This window comes from Rhinoderma darwinii, unplaced genomic scaffold (genome assembly GCF_050947455.1).
Source record: "Rhinoderma darwinii isolate aRhiDar2 unplaced genomic scaffold, aRhiDar2.hap1 Scaffold_1721, whole genome shotgun sequence".
NCBI classification, from domain to species: Eukaryota; Metazoa; Chordata; class Amphibia; order Anura; family Rhinodermatidae; genus Rhinoderma; species Rhinoderma darwinii.
The window spans coordinates 194-15,721 of NW_027462110.1; the positions used below are offsets into that span (position 1 = coordinate 194).

Below are 15,528 nucleotides of genomic sequence, written 5' to 3' on the forward strand. Positions count from 1 at the left end.
CACTCCACTATTTGACTGTTGTGCTGCATCAATCAATCAATCAATCAATCAATCAATCAATCAATCAATCAGTGGCTGGCTCAGGTGCAGCTCTTTAACTTACCTAAAAGGGAGGGCGGAGAGAAGACAAGGAAGGTGAATGAGGTGTTCCAATGTGAAATGCCGGAAACACAGAAACACAGACGACACACAACAAGAGGTGGCAATCTATTCATTAATTGCATTTAATCAATGAGCTCATTATCACTCATGCATTGTCCAACAGGTGTTGAAATAATGGGATTAAAAGGGGAGATCCCTTCAGAAAGACAGAAACAATAGCAAAGACAAAAAACACTTTTGGAATCTGCTTTTAGTCAACACATAAGGAAAGGGTGCACCGGTCCTGGAAATACTGCAATACCAGGTCAATGCGTGGAGTGGACAGAGCAAGCTCTATTTCCATCTCCCTGTTCTAAAAATCCATTTAATATATGGTCCCCAGATAGGGGACGTATCAGATATTAAACTGATAAGAACAGATACTACACTTGATCTTAGCCAAAAGGCCGAGAAGCGATAACCCGAACGGGCCGCGCGTTGCCCGAGCCTGCCCGATACTGCTGTTCAGCCCTTGCAGCGATTCAGCCTACTTCTAGGCAATTCCATGGGGCCCTGCAGGCTCACACACTCACAGCTACACGGGAGGTGAATAAAGGCCGGAGAGGAAGCCAGACAGGATTTGCTTCTTTTGCTTGCACCACAATGCAGTGCTGAAAGAGGAGGAATCTACATAAAAACGCCTTCCTGGCAACGCCCAAATGCCCTGCTGCCATGCAGATAAACACTGGCAGCGGCAGCAAGTGCATGCCCACAGCCACCCCTTGTTCCTTCACACCTTGTATCAGCTGTAATCCAGTCCAGTCCAGTGCTGCCTGCTGAGCAGCACTGACCAACACTGCCTGGGCCCAGGCTTTTATCTCTGAGGCCCCATTATGATGTCAGAAAGCTGGCTCTGGAATCCTGAGGGCTCCACTATGACACGTGCAAAGTTCCGTCTGAACTTTATATAAGACGGTGAGGCTCAGTCAGTCACTCAGTGTTGCCTGAGAGGGCAACACTGCAACAGCCGGCCGCCAGGCTGTCTTTTTTTTGCACAGCTAGTTGCCTCCAGGAGGCCACAAGAGGGAGACAAGGGACTGCAAAATGGAAAATAGGCATCCACCAACTTTACAGACAACTTCTCCTTGCTCCTACAACCTCCATCCTTGCACAGTTTGTTATTCTTCTAGGTAACATAGTAACAAATCCAAATTGCTGCTCTCTTTGTAGGCAAGCAAGGCTTTGTTGCAACTGCAATTCTTACTTCTTCTTGAAATGTAGGGACGACAGTACATTCCATCACATCCATCTAGTGTACACAGGTAGGTCCATTGTGGCGGGCAGGCGAGCGGGCGGGCTGCTTTATTGGCTGTTTGCTGTTCCCCTACTCCACTCCACTATTTGACTGTTGTGCTGCATCAATCAATCAATCAATCAATCAATCAATCAATCAATCAATCAATCAATCAATCAATCAGTGGCTGGCTCAGGTGCAGCTCTTTAACTTACCTAAAAGGGAGGGCGGAGAGAAGACAAGGAAGGTGAATGAGGTGTTCCAATGTGAAATGCCGGAAACACAGAAACACAGACGACACACAACAAGAGGTGGCAATCTATTCATTAATTGCATTTAATCAATGAGCTCATTATCACTCATGCATTGTCCAACAGGTGTTGAAATAATGGGATTAAAAGGGGAGATCCCTTCAGAAAGACAGAAACAATAGCAAAGACAAAAAACACTTTTGGAATCTGCTTTTAGTCAACACATAAGGAAAGGGTGCACCGGTCCTGGAAATACTGCAATACCAGGTCAATGCGTGGAGTGGACAGAGCAAGCTCTATTTCCATCTCCCTGTTCTAAAAATCCATTTAATATATGGTCCCCAGATAGGGGACGTATCAGATATTAAACTGATAAGAACAGACACTACACTTGATCTTAGCCAAAAGGCCGAGAAGCGATAACCCGAACGGGCCGCGCGTTGCCCGAGCCTGCCCGATACTGCTGTTCAGCCCTTGCAGCGATTCAGCCTACTTCTAGGCAATTCCATGGGGCCCTGCAGGCTCACACACTCACAGCTACACGGGAGGTGAATAAAGGCCGGAGAGGAAGCCAGACAGGATTTGCTTCTTTTGCTTGCACCACAATGCAGTGCTGAAAGAGGAGGAATCTACATAAAAACGCCTTCCTGGCAACGCCCAAATGCCCTGCTGCCATGCAGATAAACACTGGCAGCGGCAGCAAGTGCATGCCCACAGCCACCCCTTGTTCCTTCACACCTTGTATCAGCTGTAATCCAGTCCAGTCCAGTGCTGCCTGCTGAGCAGCACTGACCAACACTGCCTGGGCCCAGGCTTTTATCTCTGAGGCCCCATTATGATGTCAGAAAGCTGGCTCTGGAATCCTGAGGGCTCCACTATGACACGTGCAAAGTTCCGTCTGAACTTTATATAAGACGGTGAGGCTCAGTCAGTCACTCAGTGTTGCCTGAGAGGGCAACACTGCAACAGCCGGCCGCCAGGCTGTCTTTTTTTTGCACAGCTAGTTGCCTCCAGGAGGCCACAAGAGGGAGACAAGGGACTGCAAAATGGAAAATAGGCATCCACCAACTTTACAGACAACTTCTCCTTGCTCCTACAACCTCCATCCTTGCACAGTTTGTTATTCTTCTAGGTAACATAGTAACAAATCCAAATTGCTGCTCTCTTTGTAGGCAAGCAAGGCTTTGTTGCAACTGCAATTCTTACTTCTTCTTGAAATGTAGGGACGACAGTACATTCCATCACATCCATCTAGTGTACACAGGTAGGTCCATTGTGGCGGGCAGGCGAGCGGGCGGGCTGCTTTATTGGCTGTTTGCTGTTCCCCTACTCCACTCCACTATTTGACTGTTGTGCTGCATCAATCAATCAATCAATCAATCAATCAATCAATCAATCAATCAATCAATCAATCAATCAATCAATCAGTGGCTGGCTCAGGTGCAGCTCTTTAACTTACCTAAAAGGGAGGGCGGAGAGAAGACAAGGAAGGTGAATGAGGTGTTCCAATGTGAAATGCCGGAAACACAGAAACACAGACGACACACAACAAGAGGTGGCAATCTATTCATTAATTGCATTTAATCAATGAGCTCATTATCACTCATGCATTGTCCAACAGGTGTTGAAATAATGGGATTAAAAGGGGAGATCCCTTCAGAAAGACAGAAACAATAGCAAAGACAAAAAACACTTTTGGAATCTGCTTTTAGTCAACACATAAGGAAAGGGTGCACCGGTCCTGAAAATACTGCAATACCAGGTCAATGCGTGGAGTGGACAGAGCAAGCTCTATTTCCATCTCCCTGTTCTAAAAATCCATTTAATATATGGTCCCCAGATAGGGGACGTATCAGATATTAAACTGATAAGAACAGATACTACACTTGATCTTAGCCAAAAGGCCGAGAAGCGATAACCCGAACGGGCCGCGCGTTGCCCGAGCCTGCCCGATACTGCTGTTCAGCCCTTGCAGCGATTCAGCCTACTTCTAGGCAATTCCATGGGGCCCTGCAGGCTCACACACTCACAGCTACACGGGAGGTGAATAAAGGCCGGAGAGGAAGCCAGACAGGATTTGCTTCTTTTGCTTGCACCACAATGCAGTGCTGAAAGAGGAGGAATCTACATAAAAACGCCTTCCTGGCAACGCCCAAATGCCCTGCTGCCATGCAGATAAACACTGGCAGCGGCAGCAAGTGCATGCCCACAGCCACCCCTTGTTCCTTCACACCTTGTATCAGCTGTAATCCAGTCCAGTCCAGTGCTGCCTGCTGAGCAGCACTGACCAACACTGCCTGGGCCCAGGCTTTTATCTCTGAGGCCCCATTATGATGTCAGAAAGCTGGCTCTGGAATCCTGAGGGCTCCACTATGACACGTGCAAAGTTCCGTCTGAACTTTATATAAGACGGTGAGGCTCAGTCAGTCACTCAGTGTTGCCTGAGAGGGCAACACTGCAACAGCCGGCCGCCAGGCTGTCTTTTTTTTGCACAGCTAGTTGCCTCCAGGAGGCCACAAGAGGGAGACAAGGGACTGCAAAATGGAAAATAGGCATCCACCAACTTTACAGACAACTTCTCCTTGCTCCTACAACCTCCATCCTTGCACAGTTTGTTATTCTTCTAGGTAACATAGTAACAAATCCAAATTGCTGCTCTCTTTGTAGGCAAGCAAGGCTTTGTTGCAACTGCAATTCTTACTTCTTCTTGAAATGTAGGGACGACAGTACATTCCATCACATCCATCTAGTGTACACAGGTAGGTCCATTGTGGCGGGCAGGCGAGCGGGCGGGCTGCTTTATTGGCTGTTTGCTGTTCCCCTACTCCACTCCACTATTTGACTGTTGTGCTGCATCAATCAATCAATCAATCAATCAATCAATCAATCAATCAATCAATCAATCAATCAGTGGCTGGCTCAGGTGCAGCTCTTTAACTTACCTAAAAGGGAGGGCGGAGAGAAGACAAGGAAGGTGAATGAGGTGTTCCAATGTGAAATGCCGGAAACACAGAAACACAGACGACACACAACAAGAGGTGGCAATCTATTCATTAATTGCATTTAATCAATGAGCTCATTATCACTCATGCATTGTCCAACAGGTGTTGAAATAATGGGATTAAAAGGGGAGATCCCTTCAGAAAGACAGAAACAATAGCAAAGACAAAAAACACTTTTGGAATCTGCTTTTAGTCAACACATAAGGAAAGGGTGCACCGGTCCTGGAAATACTGCAATACCAGGTCAATGCGTGGAGTGGACAGAGCAAGCTCTATTTCCATCTCCCTGTTCTAAAAATCCATTTAATATATGGTCCCCAGATAGGGGACGTATCAGATATTAAACTGATAAGAACAGATACTACACTTGATCTTAGCCAAAAGGCCGAGAAGCGATAACCCGAACGGGCCGCGCGTTGCCCGAGCCTGCCCGATACTGCTGTTCAGCCCTTGCAGCGATTCAGCCTACTTCTAGGCAATTCCATGGGGCCCTGCAGGCTCACACACTCACAGCTACACGGGAGGTGAATAAAGGCCGGAGAGGAAGCCAGACAGGATTTGCTTCTTTTGCTTGCACCACAATGCAGTGCTGAAAGAGGAGGAATCTACATAAAAACGCCTTCCTGGCAACGCCCAAATGCCCTGCTGCCATGCAGATAAACACTGGCAGCGGCAGCAAGTGCATGCCCACAGCCACCCCTTGTTCCTTCACACCTTGTATCAGCTGTAATCCAGTCCAGTCCAGTGCTGCCTGCTGAGCAGCACTGACCAACACTGCCTGGGCCCAGGCTTTTATCTCTGAGGCCCCATTATGATGTCAGAAAGCTGGCTCTGGAATCCTGAGGGCTCCACTATGACACGTGCAAAGTTCCGTCTGAACTTTATATAAGACGGTGAGGCTCAGTCAGTCACTCAGTGTTGCCTGAGAGGGCAACACTGCAACAGCCGGCCGCCAGGCTGTCTTTTTTTTGCACAGCTAGTTGCCTCCAGGAGGCCACAAGAGGGAGACAAGGGACTGCAAAATGGAAAATAGGCATCCACCAACTTTACAGACAACTTCTCCTTGCTCCTACAACCTCCATCCTTGCACAGTTTGTTATTCTTCTAGGTAACATAGTAACAAATCCAAATTGCTGCTCTCTTTGTAGGCAAGCAAGGCTTTGTTGCAACTGCAATTCTTACTTCTTCTTGAAATGTAGGGACGACAGTACATTCCATCACATCCATCTAGTGTACACAGGTAGGTCCATTGTGGCGGGCAGGCGAGCGGGCGGGCTGCTTTATTGGCTGTTTGCTGTTCCCCTACTCCACTCCACTATTTGACTGTTGTGCTGCATCAATCAATCAATCAATCAATCAATCAATCAATCAATCAATCAATCAATCAATCAATCAATCAATCAATCAATCAATCAGTGGCTGGCTCAGGTGCAGCTCTTTAACTTACCTAAAAGGGAGGGCGGAGAGAAGACAAGGAAGGTGAATGAGGTGTTCCAATGTGAAATGCCGGAAACACAGAAACACAGACGACACACAACAAGAGGTGGCAATCTATTCATTAATTGCATTTAATCAATGAGCTCATTATCACTCATGCATTGTCCAACAGGTGTTGAAATAATGGGATTAAAAGGGGAGATCCCTTCAGAAAGACAGAAACAATAGCAAAGACAAAAAACACTTTTGGAATCTGCTTTTAGTCAACACATAAGGAAAGGGTGCACCGGTCCTGGAAATACTGCAATACCAGGTCAATGCGTGGAGTGGACAGAGCAAGCTCTATTTCCATCTCCCTGTTCTAAAAATCCATTTAATATATGGTCCCCAGATAGGGGACGTATCAGATATTAAACTGATAAGAACAGACACTACACTTGATCTTAGCCAAAAGGCCGAGAAGCGATAACCCGAACGGGCCGCGCGTTGCCCGAGCCTGCCCGATACTGCTGTTCAGCCCTTGCAGCGATTCAGCCTACTTCTAGGCAATTCCATGGGGCCCTGCAGGCTCACACACTCACAGCTACACGGGAGGTGAATAAAGGCCGGAGAGGAAGCCAGACAGGATTTGCTTCTTTTGCTTGCACCACAATGCAGTGCTGAAAGAGGAGGAATCTACATAAAAACGCCTTCCTGGCAACGCCCAAATGCCCTGCTGCCATGCAGATAAACACTGGCAGCGGCAGCAAGTGCATGCCCACAGCCACCCCTTGTTCCTTCACACCTTGTATCAGCTGTAATCCAGTCCAGTCCAGTGCTGCCTGCTGAGCAGCACTGACCAACACTGCCTGGGCCCAGGCTTTTATCTCTGAGGCCCCATTATGATGTCAGAAAGCTGGCTCTGGAATCCTGAGGGCTCCACTATGACACGTGCAAAGTTCCGTCTGAACTTTATATAAGACGGTGAGGCTCAGTCAGTCACTCAGTGTTGCCTGAGAGGGCAACACTGCAACAGCCGGCCGCCAGGCTGTCTTTTTTTTGCACAGCTAGTTGCCTCCAGGAGGCCACAAGAGGGAGACAAGGGACTGCAAAATGGAAAATAGGCATCCACCAACTTTACAGACAACTTCTCCTTGCTCCTACAACCTCCATCCTTGCACAGTTTGTTATTCTTCTAGGTAACATAGTAACAAATCCAAATTGCTGCTCTCTTTGTAGGCAAGCAAGGCTTTGTTGCAACTGCAATTCTTACTTCTTCTTGAAATGTAGGGACGACAGTACATTCCATCACATCCATCTAGTGTACACAGGTAGGTCCATTGTGGCGGGCAGGCGAGCGGGCGGGCTGCTTTATTGGCTGTTTGCTGTTCCCCTACTCCACTCCACTATTTGACTGTTGTGCTGCATCAATCAATCAATCAATCAATCAATCAATCAATCAATCAATCAATCAATCAATCAGTGGCTGGCTCAGGTGCAGCTCTTTAACTTACCTAAAAGGGAGGGCGGAGAGAAGACAAGGAAGGTGAATGAGGTGTTCCAATGTGAAATGCCGGAAACACAGAAACACAGACGACACACAACAAGAGGTGGCAATCTATTCATTAATTGCATTTAATCAATGAGCTCATTATCACTCATGCATTGTCCAACAGGTGTTGAAATAATGGGATTAAAAGGGGAGATCCCTTCAGAAAGACAGAAACAATAGCAAAGACAAAAAACACTTTTGGAATCTGCTTTTAGTCAACACATAAGGAAAGGGTGCACCGGTCCTGGAAATACTGCAATACCAGGTCAATGCGTGGAGTGGACAGAGCAAGCTCTATTTCCATCTCCCTGTTCTAAAAATCCATTTAATATATGGTCCCCAGATAGGGGACGTATCAGATATTAAACTGATAAGAACAGACACTACACTTGATCTTAGCCAAAAGGCCGAGAAGCGATAACCCGAACGGGCCGCGCGTTGCCCGAGCCTGCCCGATACTGCTGTTCAGCCCTTGCAGCGATTCAGCCTACTTCTAGGCAATTCCATGGGGCCCTGCAGGCTCACACACTCACAGCTACACGGGAGGTGAATAAAGGCCGGAGAGGAAGCCAGACAGGATTTGCTTCTTTTGCTTGCACCACAATGCAGTGCTGAAAGAGGAGGAATCTACATAAAAACGCCTTCCTGGCAACGCCCAAATGCCCTGCTGCCATGCAGATAAACACTGGCAGCGGCAGCAAGTGCATGCCCACAGCCACCCCTTGTTCCTTCACACCTTGTATCAGCTGTAATCCAGTCCAGTCCAGTGCTGCCTGCTGAGCAGCACTGACCAACACTGCCTGGGCCCAGGCTTTTATCTCTGAGGCCCCATTATGATGTCAGAAAGCTGGCTCTGGAATCCTGAGGGCTCCACTATGACACGTGCAAAGTTCCGTCTGAACTTTATATAAGACGGTGAGGCTCAGTCAGTCACTCAGTGTTGCCTGAGAGGGCAACACTGCAACAGCCGGCCGCCAGGCTGTCTTTTTTTTGCACAGCTAGTTGCCTCCAGGAGGCCACAAGAGGGAGACAAGGGACTGCAAAATGGAAAATAGGCATCCACCAACTTTACAGACAACTTCTCCTTGCTCCTACAACCTCCATCCTTGCACAGTTTGTTATTCTTCTAGGTAACATAGTAACAAATCCAAATTGCTGCTCTCTTTGTAGGCAAGCAAGGCTTTGTTGCAACTGCAATTCTTACTTCTTCTTGAAATGTAGGGACGACAGTACATTCCATCACATCCATCTAGTGTACACAGGTAGGTCCATTGTGGCGGGCAGGCGAGCGGGCGGGCTGCTTTATTGGCTGTTTGCTGTTCCCCTACTCCACTCCACTATTTGACTGTTGTGCTGCATCAATCAATCAATCAATCAATCAATCAATCAATCAATCAATCAATCAGTGGCTGGCTCAGGTGCAGCTCTTTAACTTACCTAAAAGGGAGGGCGGAGAGAAGACAAGGAAGGTGAATGAGGTGTTCCAATGTGAAATGCCGGAAACACAGAAACACAGACGACACACAACAAGAGGTGGCAATCTATTCATTAATTGCATTTAATCAATGAGCTCATTATCACTCATGCATTGTCCAACAGGTGTTGAAATAATGGGATTAAAAGGGGAGATCCCTTCAGAAAGACAGAAACAATAGCAAAGACAAAAAACACTTTTGGAATCTGCTTTTAGTCAACACATAAGGAAAGGGTGCACCGGTCCTGGAAATACTGCAATACCAGGTCAATGCGTGGAGTGGACAGAGCAAGCTCTATTTCCATCTCCCTGTTCTAAAAATCCATTTAATATATGGTCCCCAGATAGGGGACGTATCAGATATTAAACTGATAAGAACAGATACTACACTTGATCTTAGCCAAAAGGCCGAGAAGCGATAACCCGAACGGGCCGCGCGTTGCCCGAGCCTGCCCGATACTGCTGTTCAGCCCTTGCAGCGATTCAGCCTACTTCTAGGCAATTCCATGGGGCCCTGCAGGCTCACACACTCACAGCTACACGGGAGGTGAATAAAGGCCGGAGAGGAAGCCAGACAGGATTTGCTTCTTTTGCTTGCACCACAATGCAGTGCTGAAAGAGGAGGAATCTACATAAAAACGCCTTCCTGGCAACGCCCAAATGCCCTGCTGCCATGCAGATAAACACTGGCAGCGGCAGCAAGTGCATGCCCACAGCCACCCCTTGTTCCTTCACACCTTGTATCAGCTGTAATCCAGTCCAGTCCAGTGCTGCCTGCTGAGCAGCACTGACCAACACTGCCTGAGCCCAGGCTTTTATCTCTGAGGCCCCATTATGATGTCAGAAAGCTGGCTCTGGAATCCTGAGGGCTCCACTATGACACGTGCAAAGTTCCGTCTGAACTTTATATAAGACGGTGAGGCTCAGTCAGTCACTCAGTGTTGCCTGAGAGGGCAACACTGCAACAGCCGGCCGCCAGGCTGTCTTTTTTTTGCACAGCTAGTTGCCTCCAGGAGGCCACAAGAGGGAGACAAGGGACTGCAAAATGGAAAATAGGCATCCACCAACTTTACAGACAACTTCTCCTTGCTCCTACAACCTCCATCCTTGCACAGTTTGTTATTCTTCTAGGTAACATAGTAACAAATCCAAATTGCTGCTCTCTTTGTAGGCAAGCAAGGCTTTGTTGCAACTGCAATTCTTACTTCTTCTTGAAATGTAGGGACGACAGTACATTCCATCACATCCATCTAGTGTACACAGGTAGGTCCATTGTGGCGGGCAGGCGAGCGGGCGGGCTGCTTTATTGGCTGTTTGCTGTTCCCCTACTCCACTCCACTATTTGACTGTTGTGCTGCATCAATCAATCAATCAATCAATCAATCAATCAATCAATCAATCAATCAATCAATCAGTGGCTGGCTCAGGTGCAGCTCTTTAACTTACCTAAAAGGGAGGGCGGAGAGAAGACAAGGAAGGTGAATGAGGTGTTCCAATGTGAAATGCCGGAAACACAGAAACACAGACGACACACAACAAGAGGTGGCAATCTATTCATTAATTGCATTTAATCAATGAGCTCATTATCACTCATGCATTGTCAAACAGGTGTTGAAATAATGGGATTAAAAGGGGAGATCCCTTCAGAAAGACAGAAACAATAGCAAAGACAAAAAACACTTTTGGAATCTGCTTTTAGTCAACACATAAGGAAAGGGTGCACCGGTCCTGGAAATACTGCAATACCAGGTCAATGCGTGGAGTGGACAGAGCAAGCTCTATTTCCATCTCCCTGTTCTAAAAAATCCATTTAATATATGGTCCCCAGATAGGGGACGTATCAGATATTAAACTGATAAGAACAGATACTACACTTGATCTTAGCCAAAAGGCCGAGAAGCGATAACCCGAACGGGCCGCGCGTTGCCCGAGCCTGCCCGATACTGCTGTTCAGCCCTTGCAGCGATTCAGCCTACTTCTAGGCAATTCCATGGGGCCCTGCAGGCTCACACACTCACAGCTACACGGGAGGTGAATAAAGGCCGGAGAGGAAGCCAGACAGGATTTGCTTCTTTTGCTTGCACCACAATGCAGTGCTGAAAGAGGAGGAATCTACATAAAAACGCCTTCCTGGCAACGCCCAAATGCCCTGCTGCCATGCAGATAAACACTGGCAGCGGCAGCAAGTGCATGCCCACAGCCACCCCTTGTTCCTTCACACCTTGTATCAGCTGTAATCCAGTCCAGTCCAGTGCTGCCTGCTGAGCAGCACTGACCAACACTGCCTGGGCCCAGGCTTTTATCTCTGAGGCCCCATTATGATGTCAGAAAGCTGGCTCTGGAATCCTGAGGGCTCCACTATGACACGTGCAAAGTTCCGTCTGAACTTTATATAAGACGGTGAGGCTCAGTCAGTCACTCAGTGTTGCCTGAGAGGGCAACACTGCAACAGCCGGCCGCCAGGCTGTCTTTTTTTTGCACAGCTAGTTGCCTCCAGGAGGCCACAAGAGGGAGACAAGGGACTGCAAAATGAAAAATAGGCATCCACCAACTTTACAGACAACTTCTCCTTGCTCCTACAACCTCCATCCTTGCACAGTTTGTTATTCTTCTAGGTAACATAGTAACAAATCCAAATTGCTGCTCTCTTTGTAGGCAAGCAAGGCTTTGTTGCAACTGCAATTCTTACTTCTTCTTGAAATGTAGGGACGACAGTACATTCCATCACATCCATCTAGTGTACACAGGTAGGTCCATTGTGGCGGGCAGGCGAGCGGGCGGGCTGCTTTATTGGCTGTTTGCTGTTCCCCTACTCCACTCCACTATTTGACTGTTGTGCTGCATCAATCAATCAATCAATCAATCAATCAATCAATCAATCAGTGGCTGGCTCAGGTGCAGCTCTTTAACTTACCTAAAAGGGAGGGCGGAGAGAAGACAAGGAAGGTGAATGAGGTGTTCCAATGTGAAATGCCGGAAACACAGAAACACAGACGACACACAACAAGAGGTGGCAATCTATTCATTAATTGCATTTAATCAATGAGCTCATTATCACTCATGCATTGTCCAACAGGTGTTGAAATAATGGGATTAAAAGGGGAGATCCCTTCAGAAAGACAGAAACAATAGCAAAGACAAAAAACACTTTTGGAATCTGCTTTTAGTCAACACATAAGGAAAGGGTGCACCGGTCCTGGAAATACTGCAATACCAGGTCAATGCGTGGAGTGGACAGAGCAAGCTCTATTTCCATCTCCCTGTTCTAAAAATCCATTTAATATATGGTCCCCAGATAGGGGACGTATCAGATATTAAACTGATAAGAACAGATACTACACTTGATCTTAGCCAAAAGGCCGAGAAGCGATAACCCGAACGGGCCGCGCGTTGCCCGAGCCTGCCCGATACTGCTGTTCAGCCCTTGCAGCGATTCAGCCTACTTCTAGGCAATTCCATGGGGCCCTGCAGGCTCACACACTCACAGCTACACGGGAGGTGAATAAAGGCCGGAGAGGAAGCCAGACAGGATTTGCTTCTTTTGCTTGCACCACAATGCAGTGCTGAAAGAGGAGGAATCTACATAAAAACGCCTTCCTGGCAACGCCCAAATGCCCTGCTGCCATGCAGATAAACACTGGCAGCGGCAGCAAGTGCATGCCCACAGCCACCCCTTGTTCCTTCACACCTTGTATCAGCTGTAATCCAGTCCAGTCCAGTGCTGCCTGCTGAGCAGCACTGACCAACACTGCCTGGGCCCAGGCTTTTATCTCTGAGGCCCCATTATGATGTCAGAAAGCTGGCTCTGGAATCCTGAGGGCTCCACTATGACACGTGCAAAGTTCCGTCTGAACTTTATATAAGACGGTGAGGCTCAGTCAGTCACTCAGTGTTGCCTGAGAGGGCAACACTGCAACAGCCGGCCGCCAGGCTGTCTTTTTTTTGCACAGCTAGTTGCCTCCAGGAGGCCACAAGAGGGAGACAAGGGACTGCAAAATGGAAAATAGGCATCCACCAACTTTACAGACAACTTCTCCTTGCTCGTACAACCTCCATCCTTGCACAGTTTGTTATTCTTCTAGGTAACATAGTAACAAATCCAAATTGCTGCTCTCTTTGTAGGCAAGCAAGGCTTTGTTGCAACTGCAATTCTTACTTCTTCTTGAAATGTAGGGACGACAGTACATTCCATCACATCCATCTAGTGTACACAGGTAGGTCCATTGTGGCGGGCAGGCGAGCGGGCGGGCTGCTTTATTGGCTGTTTGCTGTTCCCCTACTCCACTCCACTATTTGACTGTTGTGCTGCATCAATCAATCAATCAATCAATCAATCAATCAATCAATCAATCAATCAATCAATCAATCAGTGGCTGGCTCAGGTGCAGCTCTTTAACTTACCTAAAAGGGAGGGCGGAGAGAAGACAAGGAAGGTGAATGAGGTGTTCCAATGTGAAATGCCGGAAACACAGAAACACAGACGACACACAACAAGAGGTGGCAATCTATTCATTAATTGCATTTAATCAATGAGCTCATTATCACTCATGCATTGTCCAACAGGTGTTGAAATAATGGGATTAAAAGGGGAGATCCCTTCAGAAAGACAGAAACAATAGCAAAGACAAAAAACACTTTTGGAATCTGCTTTTAGTCAACACATAAGGAAAGGGTGCACCGGTCCTGGAAATACTGCAATACCAGGTCAATGCGTGGAGTGGACAGAGCAAGCTCTATTTCCATCTCCCTGTTCTAAAAATCCATTTAATATATGGTCCCCAGATAGGGGACGTATCAGATATTAAACTGATAAGAACAGATACTACACTTGATCTTAGCCAAAAGGCCGAGAAGCGATAACCCGAACGGGCCGCGCGTTGCCCGAGCCTGCCCGATACTGCTGTTCAGCCCTTGCAGCGATTCAGCCTACTTCTAGGCAATTCCATGGGGCCCTGCAGGCTCACACACTCACAGCTACACGGGAGGTGAATAAAGGCCGGAGAGGAAGCCAGACAGGATTTGCTTCTTTTGCTTGCACCACAATGCAGTGCCGAAAGAGGAGGAATCTACATAAAAACGCCTTCCTGGCAACGCCCAAATGCCCTGCTGCCATGCAGATAAACACTGGCAGCGGCAGCAAGTGCATGCCCACAGCCACCCCTTGTTCCTTCACACCTTGTATCAGCTGTAATCCAGTCCAGTCCAGTGCTGCCTGCTGAGCAGCACTGACCAACACTGCCTGGGCCCAGGCTTTTATCTCTGAGGCCCCATTATGATGTCAGAAAGCTGGCTCTGGAATCCTGAGGGCTCCACTATGACACGTGCAAAGTTCCGTCTGAACTTTATATAAGACGGTGAGGCTCAGTCAGTCACTCAGTGTTGCCTGAGAGGGCAACACTGCAACAGCCGGCCGCCAGGCTGTCTTTTTTTTGCACAGCTAGTTGCCTCCAGGAGGCCACAAGAGGGAGACAAGGGACTGCAAAATGGAAAATAGGCATCCACCAACTTTACAGACAACTTCTCCTTGCTCCTACAACCTCCATCCTTGCACAGTTTGTTATTCTTCTAGGTAACATAGTAACAAATCCAAATTGCTGCTCTCTTTGTAGGCAAGCAAGGCTTTGTTGCAACTGCAATTCTTACTTCTTCTTGAAATGTAGGGACGACAGTACATTCCATCACATCCATCTAGTGTACACAGGTAGGTCCATTGTGGCAGGCAGGCGAGCGGGCGGGCTGCTTTATTGGCTGTTTGCTGTTCCCCTACTCCACTCCACTATTTGACTGTTGTGCTGCATCAATCAATCAATCAATCAATCAATCAATCAATCAGTGGCTGGCTCAGGTGCAGCTCTTTAACTTACCTAAAAGGGAGGGCGGAGAGAAGACAAGGAAGGTGAATGAGGTGTTCCAATGTGAAATGCCGGAAACACAGAAACACAGACGACACACAACAAGAGGTGGCAATCTATTCATTAATTGCATTTAATCAATGAGCTCATTATCACTCATGCATTGTCCAACAGGTGTTGAAATAATGGGATTAAAAGGGGAGATCCCTTCAGAAAGACAGAAACAATAGCAAAGACAAAAAACACTTTTGGAATCTGCTTTTAGTCAACACATAAGGAAAGGGTGCACCGGTCCTGGAAATACTGCAATACCAGGTCAATGCGTGGAGTGGACAGAGCAAGCTCTATTTCCATCTCCCTGTTCTAAAAATCCATTTAATATATGGTCCCCAGATAGGGGACGTATCAGATATTAAACTGATAAGAACAGATACTACACTTGATCTTAGCCAAAAGGCCGAGAAGCGATAACCCGAACGGGCCGCGCGTTGCCCGAGCCTGCCCGATACTGCTGTTCAGCCCTTGCAGCGATTCAGCCTACTTCTAGGCAATTCCATGGGGCCCTGCAGGCTCACACACTCACAGCTACACGGGAGGTGAATAAAG

The 15,528-nt window shown here is 47.6% G+C and overlaps 11 non-coding genes across 11 annotated transcripts; all 11 read right to left on the minus strand.

Annotated features, from left to right (window-relative positions):
- Positions 1–369: 369 nt before the first annotated feature.
- On the minus strand, positions 370–560 carry LOC142699848 (U2 spliceosomal RNA). The gene has a single exon (XR_012866426.1). It is a non-coding gene; the product is annotated as a U2 spliceosomal RNA (small nuclear RNA).
- A 1,296-nt stretch (positions 561–1,856) lies between these two features.
- LOC142699875 (U2 spliceosomal RNA) lies at positions 1,857–2,047 on the minus strand. The gene has a single exon (XR_012866450.1). It is a non-coding gene; the product is annotated as a U2 spliceosomal RNA (small nuclear RNA).
- A 1,304-nt stretch (positions 2,048–3,351) lies between these two features.
- Positions 3,352–3,542, minus strand: LOC142699871 (U2 spliceosomal RNA). The gene has a single exon (XR_012866446.1). It is a non-coding gene; the product is annotated as a U2 spliceosomal RNA (small nuclear RNA).
- Positions 3,543–4,834: 1,292 nt separating this feature from the next.
- On the minus strand, positions 4,835–5,025 carry LOC142699861 (U2 spliceosomal RNA). Its single transcript, XR_012866437.1, has one exon. It is a non-coding gene; the product is annotated as a U2 spliceosomal RNA (small nuclear RNA).
- Positions 5,026–6,341: 1,316 nt separating this feature from the next.
- Positions 6,342–6,532, minus strand: LOC142699876 (U2 spliceosomal RNA). Its single transcript, XR_012866451.1, has one exon. It is a non-coding gene; the product is annotated as a U2 spliceosomal RNA (small nuclear RNA).
- A 1,292-nt stretch (positions 6,533–7,824) lies between these two features.
- On the minus strand, positions 7,825–8,015 carry LOC142699878 (U2 spliceosomal RNA). The gene has a single exon (XR_012866452.1). It is a non-coding gene; the product is annotated as a U2 spliceosomal RNA (small nuclear RNA).
- A 1,284-nt stretch (positions 8,016–9,299) lies between these two features.
- Positions 9,300–9,490, minus strand: LOC142699873 (U2 spliceosomal RNA). Its single transcript, XR_012866448.1, has one exon. It is a non-coding gene; the product is annotated as a U2 spliceosomal RNA (small nuclear RNA).
- Positions 9,491–10,782: 1,292 nt separating this feature from the next.
- On the minus strand, positions 10,783–10,974 carry LOC142699872 (U2 spliceosomal RNA). The gene has a single exon (XR_012866447.1). It is a non-coding gene; the product is annotated as a U2 spliceosomal RNA (small nuclear RNA).
- A 1,276-nt stretch (positions 10,975–12,250) lies between these two features.
- On the minus strand, positions 12,251–12,441 carry LOC142699879 (U2 spliceosomal RNA). The gene has a single exon (XR_012866453.1). It is a non-coding gene; the product is annotated as a U2 spliceosomal RNA (small nuclear RNA).
- A 1,296-nt stretch (positions 12,442–13,737) lies between these two features.
- LOC142699880 (U2 spliceosomal RNA) lies at positions 13,738–13,928 on the minus strand. The gene has a single exon (XR_012866454.1). It is a non-coding gene; the product is annotated as a U2 spliceosomal RNA (small nuclear RNA).
- Positions 13,929–15,200: 1,272 nt separating this feature from the next.
- Positions 15,201–15,391, minus strand: LOC142699849 (U2 spliceosomal RNA). Its single transcript, XR_012866427.1, has one exon. It is a non-coding gene; the product is annotated as a U2 spliceosomal RNA (small nuclear RNA).
- Positions 15,392–15,528: the final 137 nt, after the last annotated feature.